This window comes from Oryctolagus cuniculus, chromosome 4 (assembly GCF_964237555.1).
Source record: "Oryctolagus cuniculus chromosome 4, mOryCun1.1, whole genome shotgun sequence".
In the NCBI taxonomy this organism is placed as follows: Eukaryota; Metazoa; Chordata; class Mammalia; order Lagomorpha; family Leporidae; genus Oryctolagus; species Oryctolagus cuniculus.
In genome coordinates, this window is record NC_091435.1 from 30,805,123 (window position 1) to 30,819,420 (window position 14,298).

The following is a 14,298-nucleotide window of genomic DNA, read 5'->3' on the forward strand; positions in this document are numbered from 1 at the left end:
TATGGGCGCTGATTCTAGTCCCAGTTGCTCCTCTTCCCATCCAGCTCTCTGCTGTGGCCTGGGAAAGCAGTGGAAGATGGCCCAAATGTTTGGGCTCCTGCACCCATATGGGAGACCAGGAAGAAGCACCTGGCTCCTAGTTTCAGATCAGCGCAGCTCCAGCCGTTGCGGCCATCTGGGGAGCGAACCAATGGAAGGAAGACCTTTCTCTCTGTCTCTCCCTCTCCCTGTCTGTAACTCTACCTCTCAAATAAATAAATAAAATATTTAAAAAAATGATTTGAGGACCTGGCACTGTGGCATAGTGAGTAAAGCCATCAACTATAGTGCCAGCATACCATATGGGTACAGGTTCTATAGTCTTGGCTGCTCCACTTCTGATCCAGCTCTTTATTATGGCCTGGGAAAGCAGTAGAAGATGGCCCTAGTCCTTGGGTCCCTGCACCCACAGAGGGAGACCTGGAAGATGCTCTTGGCTACTGCCTTTGGATCGGCATAGCTCCAGCCGTGGCATCCATTGGGGGAATGAACCATTAGATGGAAGCTCTCTCTCTCCCTTTCTGTCTCTCTTTCTCTCTCTTTCTCTGCCTCTGCCTCTCTGTACCCCTGCCTTTCAAATAAAATAAATAGATCTTTAAATAAATAAATGATTAGAATAGAAGTTATGTAGAAAATAAAAGCACAGCTCTTGAAGAGGTGACATGGGGCTGGCGCCGCGGCTCACGAGGCTAATCCTCCACCTTGCGGCACCGGCACACCGGGTTCTAGTCCTGGTCGGGGCACCGGATTCTGTCCCGGTTGCCCCTCTTCCAGGCCAGCTCTCTGCTGTGGCCAGGGAGTGCAATGGAGGATGGCCCAAGTGCTTGGGCCCTGCACCCCATGGGAGACCAGTAGAAGCACCTGGCTCCTGCCATCGGATCAGCGCGGTGCGCAGGCTGCAGCGCGCTGGCCGCGGCGGCCATTGGAGGGTGAACCAACGGCAAAAAGGAAGACCTTTCTCTCTGTCTCTCTCTCTCACTGTCCACTCTGCCTGTCAAAAAATAAAAAAAAAAAAGAGGTGACATGGAATGCATGTATGTAAATTGTTCTGGCATGTATTGCTAAATTACTTTAGAGCAGGATATAAAAAATGGTTTAACCAGGCCAGCACCGTGGTTCACTTGGCTAATCCTCCACCTGTGGCACCGGCACCCCGGGTTCTAGTCCTGGTTGGGGCACCGTACTAGTCCCAGTTGTTCCTCTTTCAGTCTAGCTCACTGCTATGGCCCGGGAGGGCAGCGGAGGATGGCCCAAGTGCTTGGTTCCTGCACCTACATGGGAGACAGGGAGGAAGCACCTGGCTCCTGGCTTCAGATCAGCACAGTGCAGGCCTTAGCGGCCATTAGGGGAGTGAACCAACGGAAGGAAGACCTTTCTCTCTGTCTCTCTGTCACTGTCTATAACTCTCTATTTCTCTCTCTCACTGTCTAACTCTGCCTGCCAAAAAAATTTTTTTTTTTAAATTTAAACAAAAAATGGTTTAACCAGATTGGCAGATAGTGTTGAGCAATCTACAGTGCCTGGAAAGCATGAATTTGATTCAGAAAGAAGAAAATAAAGACATTTACAAAGTACAGGAGAGTAAAGTCACATGTTGGGAAGCAGCAAAAATATGCTTTCGTGTCTTGTGCAGTGAGAGGTAAAAGCTGAGTCTATAGGAAGCTGTTTATGCACCTCCATGAAGAACTTTGGTGAGGCACAGGCATAACCAGAGTTGTGATATCCAGCTTGTCTCTACTCATCCAGAGGACACTAAGTGGTCCCCATGTGCCTAATTGTCAGTAGACTCTATCCAGTCAAGTTATTGCCCCAGCTCTTGGGTGGTTAAATCTGCCTGGGTCGCAGAGGTGGATCCAGGTATCAGAGGCAGGTCTTGGTAACAAATTTAAACAAGAGAAAGAAATTGAAAGCATTAAGCAAATGTGCCCTGGTACATTATAGATACAGGGAATGAAGAATCCAATTATGAACAAGAGCCAAGATTCTCTTTGGCACTTGTAGACAATGTCTCTGAGATAGGAGAGGACTGCTATGAACATATAGTGAAAAACATGGGAAATGCACAGCTTGAGGCATATGGAAGAGCCAATCTACAAAGTTATCTTTCCCTTTACCCCCCATTGGTTCCAACAATCTTACGATTTGGTTCCAAAAGTCCTTGCAGTCACAACACGTTGAAATGTTTATGGGTAAAATACTCACTCTGGAAACTGCTATAAAAATAAAATACAGACCAGGTGAAGATTACATTTGCCTCCTTGCAACTACTACCAGAGTTTAGATTAGGATATTTAGGACTCCTTAGGGGAAATTCTGGATTACAGGCTATCACCAAGAATCAGGGCTACCAAGTGAGAGTCGGCACCCTGAAACCACTTCTCTGAAGGGCTGGTTATACTGTGCCTGGTTATACTGTGTGGGTGTCTATGCCATCACTGAAATTTGGCTTTATGAGTTAGACAATGCTACTGAGTGAATCATGGGCAGCAATGCTGCTTTCCTGAGCTCCATGGGCCAGGATACAAATGAGCATACCTACCTTTTTCCATTCAAAAAAGATATGATGGGATAGTGAATGCAAAAGCAAATATAACCTTGTAATTCCAGTTTTAAAATCTTCAATAAAGAGCTATTTTTCAGATCCTAGCTGCTATTTAATTAGATCAGGGAATTGTTTGCATGTTTGTCATTTTGTTCCCAATTCATAGCTAAATTAATTAACTTTGAAGCTTTAAGGAAAGGGAATTGATGCTAACGATGGCATGTTATCAGAACTGTATATAAATACCCAAGCTAAAGCCCTTAGGAATATGTTATACAGATTACACATTACAAAATTTATGCTTCTTCTGCCCCCATTCATTTCAGAAAACAAAGCTCAAGAATAAATAGTCATGTCACAGAATACTTGTAGAACTTTGAAGATTTGTTGTGAGAATGTTGTCTTTAACACTTGTCAAACAAGAGAACACATATTTAGTGAGCTTGAATTCCAACAATGGAAGACATAGAATGAATAAACCTTGGAGGTTTTTTTAAACTTTTTAAAAAAGATTTTATATTTATTTATTTGAGAAGCAGAGTTACAGACAGAGTGAGAGAAAGAGAGAAAGGTCTGTGAATCTGCCAGAGCTGGGCCAATCCAAAGCTGGGAGGCAGGGTCTTCTTCTGAGTCTCCCGTATGGGTTCAGGAGCTCAAGCACTTTGGCCGTTTTCTACTGCTTTCCCAGGCCATAGCAGAGAGCTGGATCAGAAGAGCCACATTGGGACATGAAACAGATTCCATATGGGATGCTGGCTCTGCAGGCGGAGGGCTTAGCCTACGATGTCACAGCGCTGGTCCCTTAATTATTTTTAATTAATTAATTTTTAAGTTAAAAAAATTCATATATACAGATTTAGGAACATAGGCTTTTCCTTTTTATTTGCTGCATATGTACTGAGTGAAGCAATGACATAAATGCTTAACAACTGAATATGTCATTTTTAGTGAATGGACATCTATACATATTTCTTCCAGCAAGAAACTGGGATGGCTGTTCTGAAAGACAGAAGCTCTGACCACATTTTAAAAGAAAGTCCTGGCAGTTGACAAAGACTTTACCAGCATAAAGGCTGATATAAAGCTAAGAATGGCCATTAGGATAAAGAAAGTTTGGGGAAGCGAAATCAAAAGTTTCCATTGACTAGTTTTTCTCACATCTCATGTCTTGCTAGACTTTCTACATCAGCAACTACACATCATTGAGAGCGGATCCAGTGGCCATGCTGCTCCTTCTTTCCAGGACTTTTGAGCTAGCAGAACCCTGCTAGCATAAAGTGGTTCCTTATTCCCCTAGCTTTCTTTTTTTTTTTTTTTTTTTTTTTTTTTTTTTTTTTTTTTTTGACAGGCAGAGTGGACAGTGAGAGAGAGAGACAGAGAGAGAAAGGTCTTCCTTTGCCGCTGGTTCACCCTCCAATGGCCGCCGCTGCAGCCGGCGCACCGCGCTGATCCTGGCAGGAGCCAGGAGCCAGGTGCTTTTCCTGGTCTCCCATGGGGTGCAGGGCCCAAGCACCTGGGCCATCCTCCACTGCACTCCCTGGCCATAGCAGAGAGCTGGCCTGGAAGAGGGGCAACCGGGACAGAATCCGGCGCCCCAACCGGGACTAGAACCCGGTGTGCCGGCGCCGCAAGGTGGAGGATTAGCCTATTGAGCCACGGCGCCGGCTTCCCCTAGCTTTCGAAAGCAGTTGTTCCCAAGACTGAGCTTGGGGTATGGGTCCCTCTCCCATACTCTCCAACTACGTTCTAGGACTTCAAGTAAGTTCCATCACTCTGCCATTCTGGATTTATGATTATCTCCTGATTGCATTCTCTTATCTTAGTCCCAGTGCCTCAGCTCTCCCAGGTCATTGTTACCTACTCCTCACGGGGTCCCTTGCAAAAAGCACCCCCACTGAATTTTTAGTTTCTCTTCAGGTGTGTAATAATCAAAACACCAAGAGTTTTCTGCCTAAAAGATGAGCAGGATTGGAGCTGGCACTGTGGTGTAGTGGGTAAAGCTGCTGCCTGCAGTGCTGCCACACCGTATGGGTACCACCAATTCAGGAAACAGCTGCTCCACTTCCGATCCAGCTCTCTACAATGGCCTGGGAAAGCAGAAGATGGCCCAAGTGCTTGGGCCCCTGCACCCACATAGGAGACCCAGAAAAATCTCCTGGCTCTTGGCTTCAGATCAGCCCAGCTCTGGCTGTTGCAGCCATTTGGGGAGTGAACCAGTATATGGAAGATCTCTCTCTCGCATCATAATCTCATGACCCCACATTCCTCCCATCCTTAATCTACACTCTAGGCACGTTAAATACTTTGCCATTCCCAAGTGATCTATGCTCAAAAACTGGTGTGTGCCTTCTGCAGTCAGTTCTTCTTCATAAGATGCCTTTTCTCCATTAAGATCTTTTGAAGATTGAATTTCATCCACTAGGACCCTGCTCTAGCATCACTTAATAAATCCCTTCAGATTTCGCCAAGTGGAGCTGTTCACCTTATGTTTTATGAGATCACAGCATTTTAGTCATACATCAAATTCAGCACTTTTTAAGTTTTAGTTGTTGATTTTTATTTCTGTTCTTGGCTTGATATCTTGCACTAAATGTTACTTTGTTCTACCTCTGTAACAACAGATAGTGAGCTCACAGTGAGCAGGAAAGCTGCTTTATTGGTTTCTGTTGCCAAAGCAGATTATGATGCATAACAGTAGGTAATTAATAGATTACTGGAACAGGGGAGGAAATGGAAAAGATGGGAGTAGAGGAGAATGGAAGGGAATGAAGACCCATATTTTTGAAAATGAGCATAGTCATAATCCACAGAAAAGATTAAATTATCGGAAATAAAAACTCTCCCAAATCAAAGAGTTAAAGGATTTCAATTTCAAGATGTAAAATAAACATCCTTATGTATCTTTCTCCTTTAAAAAATCATCACAGAGTTTTAGACAGAAAAAGAACTACTCATAAAAGTTGTACTTGTTTCCTCTGAGTTCCATAATATGTTTCCACAAACTCAGTGGCTTAAAAGAACAGAAATTTATTCTGTTACAATTCTGGAGGCAGAAAGGTTAGTGTGAGTTCCACTGGGGTGAAATCTAGCTGCTTGGCAGAGCTGTGCTCTTTTGAGCTCTGTGAGAGAACCCATTCCTGGCCTCTTCCTGCCTTTGATGGCTCCTGCATTTCTTGGCGTTCCCTGGCTTGTGACCCACAATGCTCCAACCCTGCCTGCGTCTTCATTTCAACTTCTTCTACATGAGTCAAATCTCCTTTACCCTTTTGGTACATGGACACTTGTGATGGCATTTACGACTCTCCTGCATGATCCTGAATAATCTCTCCATTTCAAAATCCCAACTAATTTACATCTGGGAAGAACTTGTTTTTTTAATAACATAACTTTCACAGGTTTTGAGAATGGCATGGACATATTTTTGGGAGTCATTATCATTGTACTATACAAGCTCAAATGTTTACTAATGCCAGAAGACTTGTTACCCTATACTACAATATATAAAAACAGAAAAAGGACAAAAGAGTGCATTCGACTCAGAACAGTAGAAGAAAGACAAACTGTAAATAGGAGACAGTGATTAAACAAAACCAAGAGTACACACATAATGGTTTCCAAAAAAAGACCAGATATTGTAGCATCTAGATATTGCTCAAGGGAGGTTTGAGGCCAGGAATTGAACCAGAGAGATTGTTTGAAACACTCTAAAATAAGTGTAGAAGACTCCATTATCACTCCTGAACTATAAAGGAGTCAGTTAACTCCCCATCTTTAAAAGAAAGACCAGGGATCACCTCTGCAGAACTTGAACCAGAATGACTTCAATTGACGACACAAAAGGGACAGTCCTTGTACCAAAAATTGACATCAAGATCTTATATCCGCACTAGATCCCACGGTGTTTATATCCCTAAGCATTAGATTAAAGATTATCCTCTAGCAGAAGTAACTGCAACAAGTAAAAATACATCTGAATAGACATCTTCATGTGTATTGGTCATTAAAAAAGGCATTGCCACCAAATGGATCAAAAGAAAGCCAATACTCTTCACAGAGATTCTGATTAGGTTTTATTACCTCAGTTAAAAAATAAGCTTGCACAGTCAAGGATCATTATTAGGAATTCCTCAAGGGAAAACAGAAAACAAAGTGGAGGGAATGAAGGCATTTAGATAAATAAATAACATGCAGTGAGAAGAAAACTTCGAAGAACTATAATGTCCCTAAATGTTAGTCAAGGAGGAATGCCATAAAAAAAAAAAAAACAGAGAATAAGAAGGATAATCATATATGTATATTATATCTAATATATAATTATATTAATTCAAACAAAGTAAAAATTCTGCAATAAAGGGAAAATAATTATATCACCAGGCTCAGAGTAAACATTATTTGCATACGCTTATCATGTAAAAGCCTAGATAAAGATTTAAACCAAAATGGTGATATAGCCATATTGTAAGAATAAAGTAAAGAAATGAGGTTTTTAAGGAAATTTAAATCCATAACTATTTTAATAAAGAAGTCAATTGATAAGATCTAAATTGAGGATATATGAGGTAGTCATATGGACTTTATTTAAAATGACAGTAAAAGAAAATAAAAAGTTTTAAGGATAGAAGTGATTACAATCTTGCTGTTGTGCTAAAGAATTTTAATTTCTTCATTATTAGAAGCTATCATTTGAATACATGAGTGTCCTCCAAAGGCCCATGTGTTAAAGGCTTGGTCCCCAAGTCTTATATTACCGGTTAATAGAATAAGGGTGGAAACATTGTCCAATTGTGATATCTGTAGTTGGGGCCTAGGGAGAAGTGATTAGATTGGGTTAGGCTAGAAAGATGTAGTCTCATGATTGAGAACTACATGGACATAGACCAGTGTGCTCCCTGTCTCTCTGCTTCCTGGTTCACATGTGATCCTTCACAAGTTATGCCATCTACTGTTCTAAACAGATGCCAGTGCAATAGGTGGCCCTGATCTTGACATTGAACTTGGAAACCTTAAGAAAAATAAACCTCCTTCCTTCCTAAGTAGCCTGTGTCTGGCAATCAATTGCAATTATGAAAAGCTGACCAATGCATTAACCCTTAAGCTTCTTTAAGTTTTAAATAAACATGCATATATTTATTTGGTAAAAGAAAAAATTAATATTTATAAGAAGTATTGACTTTTTATTTTATTTTAACAGGCAGAGTGGACAGTGAGAGAGAGAGAGACAGAGAGAAAGGTCTTCCTTTGCCGTTGGTTCACCCTCCTATGGCCGCCGCGGCCAGCGGGCCAGCGCGCTGCGGCTGGCGCACCGCGCTGATCTGATGACAGGAGCCAGGTGCTTCTCCTGGTCTCCCATGGGGTGCAGGGCCCAAGCACTTGGGCCATCCTCCACTGCACTCCCTGGCCACAGCAGAGAGCTGGCCTGGAAGAGGGACAACTGGGACAGAATCCGGCGCCCCTACCGGGACTAGAACCCAGTGTACCGGTGCCTCAAGGTGGAGGATTAGCCTACTGAGCCGCGGCGCCGGCCAGAAGTATTAACTTTTTAAAGTCCATTTTTAAATTACGTTCTTTGTTTAGATTTTGATAAGTTAAATAGCCATGTCCTCTATTTTCTTTAAAATAAGTTCATAAAGGTAGATTATACTACTATAACTTTATTAAATAAATGAATGTATACATTTGCTAAACATTCTGCTCTTCATAAGAATTGAAGTTTTTCAACAAATTATGCATTAAATTTGATAGTAAATATAGCTTGTTGAAGAAGTTTATAGACTAAGCTTGATAAGTATCAATGAGTAAAGGAAACGTGTAGTTTAACATCATCTGTGTTATTTTCACCTGTTTTCCAGAGTGTTGACTCCTCTCCAAATAAAGCACTGTGTGGCTATTGTTATGCATTCCCATTTTCCCAGCACCATGGACAATCTGGGGGAAGAGAGAAGTGATGATTTGTAATTTCAAAAACTCAGAATTGGCATTCATTCAACAATTCACTATATGTTACTAATGCTGATTTTATCATCTCATTAATAATGAGATCTAATGTGTTCTCTTTAACTCTACAACAAATCTAATGAAAAATATTTTGCAGAGGATAATAATCCTTTAAAAATAATATCTCCAGAAAGCACACAGTGCAAAGCACAAGGAGAGTTTACACAACAGGATGAGAGTCTCCATTATTATTTCTGGAGAGCATCCCAGTCTGATGTTTTTCCTTCTGCCATTCTTGGAGAAAGATGCTATCCACAACAGGTCAATGTGGGTCCTACTTATTTCCTCAGGCCCAAGGGTCAGGCAACATGCAGAATCCTTGGGAAAGTGGCCTCAAATGACCAAAAGGGCCATCTCAGTAAGACATCAGGAAGCAGAACTGTTTCCATTGACACCAACATAATGAAAACAAATGTTCCAAAACTATGTACTTTCTGAATCATAGTCTGCAAAAAAAAAAAAAAAGAAAAAAAGAAAGAAAGAAAGAAAAATTCTGTGTTTGACCACCCAAGAGAAATCAAAGTCACTGCATCTCTCTAGAGCATCTTGGTTCAACTGATGTTTATGATTCTAAAATCAGGAGCGTGGGTTGGACCATCTCTGTTCCTGGGACAGGATCAGTCAGTATCCACCAAGACAACATTAGTAAAAAGCTTTAAAATGGCCCCTTTGTAGCAGGCCTGCTATGGGAATTCATGGTATGCAACATCAGAGGATAAATTTAGGTCACCTCTGTTGGATGTAGCCATGAGGGTATGTGAACTAAAAACATGCAACAGGGAGCCTGACAGATTCCTCTTTCGCTTCTTCAACAGATTTAGAGAGGATCCTTGTTGATAGTCAAAGGAGAGAGCTCAGCCTATTTTCAGGATGTGCTATTTCTCAGAAAAGTAATTAAAATTTAAATTAAAAAACTAAGGTTAACATCAAATATTCTTTTCCCTCTACGTAATGACCAATTTAGAAAGCAAGCCCATGCCCATGCCCATTCAACATGGCTGAAGACTTGGCACAACCTCTCCTCATCATGCAGCTAAGCCTCCCCTTGCATCAGGCATCAGCCAACAATGACGCCTTCTTACCACAGCCCCACGTTCTGCCTCATTTGACTCTTCAGTGAGGCCCTGCTCTGAGGACAGTCTCTAATCAAAATGGATAACCTATCCTGGGAGGGTAGCAAATCTCTCTCTGTGAGTGCCTGCACTCACACCTGAGTATGTACTCTCCTTTTGCCCCTCAACAGATCCTGCTCTTCAGTTCACATCTTAAAAAAAAGCAAGCCCAAATCTTTGTAACTCAAAAAAAATTAAATTAAAAGAGCCCTGATACTGCTTCTGTTCAATGTGAAGTAGATGAGAAATCAAGCTGCTCAGAAACAGCTGAAGACTGTGTGGAAGTGAACCACACACTTCCGGTTTGGCTTTTCAGGAAACAGAAGCCTTTGATGCTGTTAGAGAATAACGTGATAGGATACTGCTTCTTCTTGAATAAGGTGAGCAGTCTTCTAGCAGCTAACGTCTGTGGGTCACCTGGAGTGGTTTGATTCTCAAAGACATGGGAGACTTGTTTCCACAAATTCATATTTACTTCCCATCTGCTGATAAAGTACAGAAATATTAAAACATGGGTGTTTGTACTAATCAAAAGCAGAGGTAGGGGCTGGCGCTGTGGCTCAGCGAGTAAAGCCACTGCATGCAGTGCTGGCATCTCATATGGGGGCTGGTTCAAGTCCCAGCTGCTCTGCTTCTGATCTCTCTCTCTGCTATGGCCAGGGAAAGCAGTAGAGAATTGCCCAAGTCCTTGGATTCCTGAACCCAAGTCAGGGACCTGGAGGAAGCTCCTGGCTCCTGGCTTCGGGTTGGCTCTGGCCATTGCAGCCATTTGGGGAGTGTGCCAGTGGATGGAACACCTCTCTTTCTCTTCCTGCCTCTGCCTCTCTGTAACTCTACCTTTCAAATAAATACATAAATTTTAAAAAAGAGGTAAACAGATAAGTACAAAATAAGACACAAATAAAAATAAACAAGATTTTGTTATTTGAACAAAGTATTCAACTTTGGTCATTCTGATGTTTCCTTCAAACTTATCTTCCCAAAGTCACTTCTGCAACTCAATTTTCATTTCCTTTGCACCCAAGTTCTTGCCTCACTTGCTTTCAACTAACAAAACCCTGCCTCTCTTTGAGGTCTTCTTTCAAACTGTACATCCTTAGTGACAATTTCCCCAGCATAGCAGTCCCTAGCAGCCTCTGTTCATTGACCTTGTGTGGTGACCTTCACATCCATGCTCTCCTGAGATGCTTTGTGATGTGAATTCACATTTGTTTAAAATGATGACTATTTCATGTCTAAGAGCACAAATTCCATAAGACCAAGACCCAGGCCTCCTATTTTCTAATTTCCTATAGTTCTCAATTTAGCCTTAAACAATTAATACCAAACAGATGACCAAACAACCACTATAATTTTTCTCTTTTGGCATAAGTAGTATTAAAACATTCCTGTTTGTCTCACAATGTAGTTTAGAGAGAGATTTAAGCCAACTATGTGGGTAAGTATTATCCAATCATAACAAACTTTCCCCCTATCCATTTAGGAATCTGGTTTAGAATGAAATGGCAAACCATACATGGACAATATCTGAGTTGCTTGTGAGAAATTCCATGTTACCTCAATGTTTATGGGTTCAGTAAAGACTTTGTTATTTGTTGCCTCAACACAGAAGTGGGCCTGTCTGGAAATGATCCTGAGACATGTTATTTCATTTTAATTCTTAAAAACTGGACTGATTTTAAGTGATACCAAATTTAAATTGTATACTAGACATTCAAGTTCTTAAGCATGCATGTCTAAATTTATTTCAAAGTCACACACATATTTGAAGATTTGCTTCCCAAATGAAGATTTGAATAGTACAAAAATGGATATTCCTTTAGCTGTATAAACTGAGAAGTATTATCACTCACAAATAAAGCAAGTTAATCATAAATTAAACTTGGAAAACATAAGAAATTCATGTTTTTGACCAGTTTGAAAATAGATAAAATATTTCTGACTGGGCCTTTACTATTCCTTTTTTTAATTTATTTATTTGACAGATAGAGTTAGTGAGAGAGAGAGAGAGAGAGAGAGAGAGAGAGAGAGAAAGGTCTTCTTTCTGTTGGTTTACCCCCCAAATGGCCGCTATGGCAGGAACTGCACCAATCTGAAGCCAGGAGCCAGGTGCTTCCTCCTGGTCTCCCATGCGGGTGCAGGGCCCAAGCACTTGGGCCATCCTTCACTGCCCTTCTGGGCCACAGCAGAGAGCTGGACTGGAAGAGGAGCAGCCGGGACTAGAACCCTGCGCCCATATGGGATGACGGCGCTGCAGGCGGAGGATTAGCCAAGTGAGCCACGGTGCCAGCCCCTGGGCCTCTACTATTCTTAAGAATATACATGTGATTTTAAATGACTAAAACCGGAAAATATTGTAAAGGACAATGTTGGAGCTGAGTTACGTGGACTGAAATATACAGGGGCTACCTAAAAGGTTAAAATGCTCATGAAGGTGGGAACATGAAACAGGTGAACATGTAAGGAAAGGCACCTCACTACACTCAATCACAGACTCAGGTGCAAAAGAATGAAAGATCTGAATGTATTGCAGTAGTTCTCTACCAGAGAAACTCGAGGAAAAGCTGCTTAAATTCACTGTGCCTCGATGTTTTCACCAGTATAACAAATGCAGTGGTTACTTACTCTCTGGTTGCTATGTGAATTAATGCAGATGTGTTACAGAGACCACCTAGAAAAACCCAGGGGACATTATGGACCTTAAAAGTGTATACACTTTTCTGCTCTGTGGGTAGACAAAGAAATTCAACATGTAGATGAATGATCTTTGAAAGAACAAGCTATACATTCAGAAAATGGTTACAGAGAAGGGAGAATTTTCATAGACTTGTGAGACAGTTGAAAATTGGAGCAGTAGAAAAAATGGCCAAAAATAAAAACATAATTGCAATTATGCAGAAAAAAGCTCATAGTGTTGAAAAGATTAGTTTGGATGGAAGGAAGGTCTTACGTAAAAAGGTAATTTTATATACAAGATGTAAAAGTGTGAGTTGGAACCTGGGCTATGAATTCCAGGTGGAAGAATGAGGACATCTTTGTAAACCAATGATGACCTCTGAGCTGAGGAAAGAGGATCAGCTTTTCCAGAGAAAAATGATGATGATCTTCTAAATCCAAGTGTCATAATAAAATACTGAACTTATGAAGTCTTTCCTATCAGAAATGTAAGCTTCCTTCCTTCACTGCCCTCGTTTCCACTTTAAACTGAAATTTTACCTAGAGCTTTTCTCTTAAAGAACATTATTATATGTTACTCCAATAAATTATATTCTGCTTTCAGGAAATGGCCGACAGGGGCAGTCCTTTGGTCAAGCATCCAAAACACAAACATTCCTTGTCAGAGTATGTGGTGGAATGAGGTCAAAAGGTCATATCAAGATGGCCGCTGAGGTGAAAAGTTCATGCCAAGATGACCGCTGACAACAGAAACTGCCTGGCAACAGGCCGTGATTGGATGGCTTCGGAAACCACATGACAACAGAGTCTGACTGACAGCAGGCCGTGATTGGATGGCTTTGGAAATTGCCTGGCAACAGGCTGTGATTGGTTGGGGCATAGACTGCCCCGTGACCGGATTGGCTGGTCTTGGCTATATAAGTTGTAGTACTAACTCAAATAAATGAGTATGCAGGCTGCTTGCCTCAGGCCTTCTTTCACCTGACTCCTGGGGTCTGTGTGGTGACTCCACGCCTCTTGCCCTCACCATGCTCCTCCTCTCAGAAATGAATCCACTGCAACATTGTTGAGAAATCAACTGCAACAAGAGTACCTAGGATCAATTCACAATTCCAGCTCCTGAGTGTTGCTTCCTACTCATGCAAACTCTGGAGGCAATAATTCTGGCTCAAGGAATTGGCTTCCTGGCACACATGTGGGAGACCTGGAATGAATTGCTGGGACCTGGCTTTAGCTTTCTCTTGCCGTCCCCTTGAGCATTTGGGGAGCAAAGCAGCAGATAAGAACACACTCTCTCTTTCTCTCTCTGTCTCTCTCAATCTCTATGCTTCTCAAAGAAAAAGAAATGGCCACAGTTAATGGGTCCTGGTTCTGAATGTTATTTTTATTTTTGTTTATAACATGAATTAATATTCTGTGACTGGAAGATTTGTCTTATTGTATGAAGGGACTTGGGTCCCTACAGTATGTTTGCAAACCTGAAAAACGAGGAAGGCACAGAATCAGGAAAAAGGGAGAGATTAAGGAGAGAGAAAATGTATAAAAGCTCCAGAATATTCAAGGAGAATATGTCCTTTGAAAAAGTCTATTCTGTATGTGCAGTGCAACTGTTTAAATATTACAAATTATTTACACACAGTAAATTACTTCAGAAGGTAAAGATTGACTTCATTTGGTTGCTGGAGCATGGATGAAAAAGTTGCAGAAGGTCTTAAAAGGCTGAATCCAGACACTCTGGGCATACCGAAAGAATCAAAAGTTATGAAACCAAATCTGGGTTATCTCACTCTATTCTTAACACAATAAATGTTATTTATCATAAGAAGTGTTAACTACTCATAGGATGGGGTTTAAACTACTTAATATGAAATTTAAAAGTATATAGGTGATTTTGCCCAAGTCACCTTTCTAGCTTCACTTCCTGAGATCTCTGAC

At 41.4% G+C, this 14,298-nt stretch overlaps 1 long non-coding RNA gene across 5 annotated transcripts in view; it reads right to left on the minus strand.

Annotated features, from left to right (window-relative positions):
* The window catches only part of LOC103350594 (uncharacterized), a 663,701-nt gene that overhangs the window by 509,473 nt on the left and 139,930 nt on the right, over positions 1–14,298 (minus strand). For 3 of the 5 annotated variants that reach the window (XR_011387764.1, XR_011387765.1, XR_011387780.1), the window contains exon 2: positions 8,420–8,506. The exons of the other annotated variants lie outside the window; for them this stretch is intronic. This is a non-coding gene — a long non-coding RNA (uncharacterized lncRNA). The remainder of the gene's footprint in view (positions 1–8,419; positions 8,507–14,298) is intronic. 5 annotated transcript variants of the gene reach the window in all.